General features: G+C 30.6%; 1 pseudogene; it reads right to left on the minus strand.

Moving 5' to 3' along the window:
• Positions 1–677: 677 nt before the first annotated feature.
• On the minus strand, positions 678–2,511 carry LOC112100360 (annotated as a pseudogene).
• Positions 2,512–6,000: the final 3,489 nt, after the last annotated feature.

Here is a 6,000-nt window from a genome sequence, read left to right on the forward strand (position 1 = left end):
TAAGCACCCATCCAACACAATGCCTATAATAATAATTAAGATTAATATTTTTAAATATTAATTCAAAGGGAAATGCCTTTAGTTTTCTTTAGGTTATGACTTTAGAATGGAAGATGGGTCACATACACACATACACAACTTTGAGCCTTTGACTATTTGGTAATTTGAATAATGACATTATTTTCTTTATACATTTTTAGATTAAAATTAAATTAAAAATATTTGGAAAAAATATTGCGGGTTTGGTAGATATCCATGCGGGTATCCATCGGATATAAGGTTAATACCAAACCCACCCGCATCCATATGCGAGTTTTAGTTTATAATACTAAACCTGCCCGCAACGGGTAAAATTACCCACAGCGGGCGGGTTTTGACGGGTGAGTTTGGGCGGATTTGCGGGTTTACGGGAACAATTGCCATCCCTAGCCATTTAAACTACAAGTTTCACGTATATAGGAAACTATCTGTCTTTAAAATGATTTTCTTTTTCTTTTTTTCTTTTTTTGCTAATCATTCATAAATTAAATAATTCAAAATGATTTATATTGTTTATTTGAATTATCCACATTTATCATGGATAAAATCTGTCAAAATTGAGCCAAAAAAATTGAAAAGCAAAGATGTACTAATGAGATATTTTACAAACTATATGATGTAGAGAACATTTACCGTATGTATAATACAAATAGGAATAATGTTGTACAAATGCAAACGCAGTCACAAATAACCGCTAATTTTCAGCGCTATTAAAAAATCCTTTTAACAATAGTAAAGGCGTTATTATCTCGGATAAGTCACAAAATTTAAATTTATAATTCATATGGTCTATGTCGCACAGCAGGTCAATCAAGGCACCCTCGTCAAACTCATCATTAAAAGGTTCTTCTAATGCTAAGTAATCACGAGCCATTCTTGCGAGGGTCGGATAGAATGGAGCATTGCCACGCCACCAAGCTAGTATGTCCAACTGTTGGACTGCTGGTATTTTAAGCTCTTTCATATACAGATCAAGTTCTGATTTTGGTGATGAAGTGGCGTCTAGCATTGGATATGACTTTGAACTGTTGGAGTCGGTTGCTGCATATGCATCATAAACGTCTCTAAAATCTTTAGCCACTTTCTCAATGTACCTATCAGCATCCCTGCCATAAATCTTTTTGTAATGAAGTTGCACGCCATCCATTTTGAGCCGTGGGTCAAGAATTACTGCAATGACTCTAACCGAATAATTTTTGCTAAAAAATAGATCAATAGCTCCCTTCATCACTTTTTGGCAAAAAAGACAATCTTCAATTGTGTGGTTGCATCGATCCTTTAATATCTTATGCACGTACGGAAGATCTACAATTATTGGAATATCACGTCTCTCCCACGAGATGCTGATACTAACATCCTCCAAGAGTTTCAAATGCTCGTACGTGGCAGTTACCTCATCCCATTTTTGTTTACTTAAATTAATTGACCTAAACTCGGAATCGAATTGCTCCAGCGCTGAAAATACTTCTTTCAAGTTCACTGCATTCCTAAAGTAATAAAAAGAAACCCCGAGAGAAGGACCATTTGCATGGAAATCGCTAATCTTACGGCACCGTCCAACTGAATTAGTTTATCTGATGTTGACTTGTTTTGCACATAAGCAGCACACTCCTTTAAGGACCGTATCCCATCCCCCACGTAATCTTCGGATTTCAACACGCTATAAACAAATTGCCATAAATCATTGGTATTAAGTAGGCACCTGGCAAAAGGAAGTGAACGTCGTTGACGAAACAAACTTTCCATCTTTCCAATTTCGTTATCCAGACCGTCTGCTGTATCAATTCGAAGAGAAAGAACTAGAGAGCATTTATTCGTGTCGATCTTCCAATCCATACATGATTGTTTCACTGCTTCTGTCAAATTCTTGATACGATCACGAGGACAGTGCCAAAAACTAATAATCTTGCTCTGCCGTTCCCAACTATCATCAATATAGTTTACTTCCAAGACACATCCTGTGTAGCGGCAAACAAGTTGTAAAGTGAAACGACAAGAGAGGTTATTAAGAAATTGGCAAAGTTTTTCCTTCTTTTCTTGGTAGAGTTGGAGTATTTCATCCTTTCTCCAGTTTAACACCCATGGATCCAAATCCTCATCACGAGCATCTCGTTCCTGATCACTAGAGAAGTGTTTGATCAGATCAAAAACAGAGTTTTCTTTAATAAGACTGGCTAACTCTTTTGTTTTGATTGATGGGGACAGTGATTGATGTTGATCATCCCCATCACGACCATCAGATCCACTTTTTGTCTTATTGTTATTAGCTGGGCATCTCTGTAAATGATTGTTGAGATGTGTGGTTCCTTTCTTGCTGTCAGCGTCAAACGCCTTCTTACAATGTTTGCATTCGGCCTTCAGTTTTCCATCTGCGTCTGGGTACTTTATCATCTCATTCCAAACCGGTGAAGGCTTTTTCCTTTTCTTAATAGCTGATGATGATGAGCTTCCTACATTCGGATCTCCCTACATAGTTAACAATTCTCAAATAAGATAAGGATTCATTGCATTAACTTTAATTAATCAATTAAGTTTACCAATTTAATTATCTGATACACGGACGTACAGAGGTAAAACAAAACATATCAATTAATCCGCACTTGAGATTAGATTTAATTAAGCATTCTCAGTTTACTTACTTTTATTTCTATAATTAATCAATTAATTTTTTTATTAATCTGTAGAGAGCAAGACATACGCACCTCCATGGCCAGTAGAGTAGCAGTTACCAGTTAAAAACTTGAATTCACAGCCTGCAAAACAAACAGATAACATACCCCGTTACCACATCAAATTCACTCTTTTTTGTTTCAATTAACAAAACAAATTAAAGTGTGTGTGTGTGTTTATAACTCAATAATAATAATAATAACAAAACAATTAAAGGTATGACAAAATGATAAAAAATTAAAACGAAATGTTTACTTTAAAATACTTGGTTGCCGACAAAATTGAATAAGAGCTGCAGATCCTGCTTTATTAATTCTCTCTCTCCTTCCAAGCTCCAACCTCTCTCTCTTCTATCAGAGAACTGGTTTGAATAAGAGCTGCAGATCCTGCTTTATTAATTCTCTCTCTCCTTCCAAGCTCCAACCTCTCTCTCTTCTATCAGAGAACTGGTTTTATTCTATCTTTTGAACTCTCAGTGTGTGTGTGTATAAAAGTCTTCGAATCTCCGAAGAAATTAATAGATATTTGTTTACATAAAAGTCTTCGAAGCTCCGACGAAATTAATGCCTTATTAGAAGTCTATACCGAATGACAATAGCTAATGAGATAAGCTGACTGAAGAAATTAATCCACTTGTTCTTTCCTCGCAATTTCCTCATGTAGGCCACCTTTTACTTCAGTGATTTCTTTTGCTCACCTTTTGTTTGTTTCCCCTTTTTTTTAAAAACAAATATATTTCTAAGTAATCAGTACCTTAGATGAGGTTTTTTCTTTTTAAATATAAAATAAAGGATAAACAACCATCAATTTTTTTTTATAAACTTAATATGTGGCATCGAAGTATTAATTGAATAAATACCACATGATTTATATAACTTTTTCTATTAATTGAATTTTTGTATTCAAAATTTTCACGTTGTATTAATTTGTATAAGTAATTTGTGATTCTGTCATTATTTATGAATTAATTATGAAATGATTTTATTGAAAGTTTATGTAAACTCACATCTCTATATATCTATATTGTACAAGAAATTAGACTAATCAAAATGCTACTCAAATAATTTAGACAAATTCAACTAAAATTGAAAAATTAAAATAACATAAAAGACTTACTAAATTGGTACTAAAACATAGTGCAAAAAAAAAAAAAAAAAAAAATTGGTTCTAAAACATATGACGTTATGAGCACTCAATATGCTTTACAAATATAAACAGAGCCTTCGAAGCTCCGATGAGGTTCTTACTTATCAATTTCATTTTTTTTTCCTTTCCTTATCTTTAATCATGGATGAGTAGACTTAAAAGAAACTGAAACACTATAGTCAAAAAGTTAATGTGAGCATTATAAATTAATAGTCAAAAATGACGGTTTGACATTACTTTTGAATGTTTAAAAATAATTTTGACAACTTAAAAGTTAATTTTAGTATAAAAAAAAACTTATGAAATCAGCCCTTATCATAGTTTTGAATAATAAGGAGAGAATTTTTAAAAAAAAATTTAATTTTAGTAATCAATTTTATATTTTTAATATAATTTCATAATTATCCTTACTCTTATTACTTAAATTCAAAACTATCTTATTTAAATTGAAAACAAAATAAATGTTTCCATAAATTTTTATTACAACTCTTTTTATAATTCACACATTCATTTATCCTTCTTTTCCCCTCATATTTTTCGTTCCACCAAAAGTTTTCCCTTCCAGCAACCATAGGAGCATTTATTTTTCGCACATTCGTTAGTTTAATAATCTGTTCCATTGGAATATCCGAAATTCCACTTAGAAATTTGTAAGATCCATTTAATTAATTAGGCCGAATTTAATAGTTATAGCACATTCTCAACTTGAGCTCAAAACAATTCCTCCTCAAATTTTCCTTTTTATCTTAAGAGTCCCTTAAAAATTTGGCCCAAACAAACTCTAACATGACCATGAAGTGTATTTGTTGTTGTTTATCCATTCTATCCCAAAATTCTATTAAATTTTGGCCCGAACGAACTCTAACTTGAGCATAAAGTGTTTTTTTTCCTACTTAATTAAAAAAATGGCGATGTGGGCAATTGATGACAACATGCTTTCTTTTTTAGTCTATTTTTAATTTAAGACGTGACAAAATTTCAAACTTTGGTTTTCATGTTTTACTTATTAAATCTTTTTTAATTTTAAAAAATTAAAAATTAATCTACAGTGGGAATTGGCGCATTTAAGTTCAGTTTCAGCTCAACTCATTGTAAAAAGAGGGGGTTTTATAGCGTTATAAATTTTACTAATTTTTCTTTTACATCAGGAGGTATCGAATTTTACAAACATATTTTACTCATAACTTTATTGGCCCATCCCATTTTTAGAAAATCATTACAACAAAATTTCCATTATTTTAAAAAATTCAAATAGAGAGGTTTAAAGAATTAATTAGTTAAATTCATCTTCATTCTTTTTTTTTTGCAACTATTTTTTTATTATTATTTAACCACAAAATTGTTTCAATAAAAATTCTTGATATGTCTATTTTACCTTCATAAAATAAAAGTACCGAAATACCTAAAAATTTATTTTGACTTCAATAAATTTTTTATACAAAATTTATTTTATCTAAATGATATATAAGTACTATTTTATTAGTATTAGTATGATCATTAATATTCAAGTAAGAGCAAAATGTATTTATAACATGTGAGGAATTGACAATTTCTAAAGTTTATTTAATACATAGTTTATTATAAAACACAAAACTAAATGCCTAAATTATAAGCTACAGTAATGCATATTTCTTGGAGTAATTTAGTCTTTTTATATTATAAGAGTAAAATTGTTAAATTGAACTTATCTCAAAGTAACCTCAAATGGCCAGAGATTACTACAAGGCAGAAAAGAAAAAAAAATATTATAAGAATAATTGAATAAATTAGTTGTTCAAACTTATTATTAATATGAAATTTTATAAAATGATATAAATCAATTGTAATTATCTTATTATAATGGCTTGTACGGGAAAGTGGCAATCTAGCTGTGTTGATTATTTCTTTGAATATTTTGCGTAAACAGATAGTAGTCACAACTAAATTAATTAAACTGCGTGGTCTATTTAAGGGTTGTGAGAAAAATGTTTAATCATTCCGTCTTACAAGTGTAAAAAACTTCATTTTAGAGTTATTTTCGTTTGCAGATTCTTAAAGTTATAGGAATCATACCATTTAAATAAATTTTAGAGATGTTGGCTTCATATGATTTTTCTTCTAAAAAGGTTTTTAAAATTTAGTGGAGCATAATCTATTAGTCTTTTT

This window comes from Citrus clementina, unplaced genomic scaffold (assembly GCF_000493195.1).
Source record: "Citrus clementina cultivar Clemenules unplaced genomic scaffold, Citrus_clementina_v1.0 scaffold_3, whole genome shotgun sequence".
Taxonomy (NCBI): domain Eukaryota; kingdom Viridiplantae; phylum Streptophyta; class Magnoliopsida; order Sapindales; family Rutaceae; genus Citrus; species Citrus x clementina.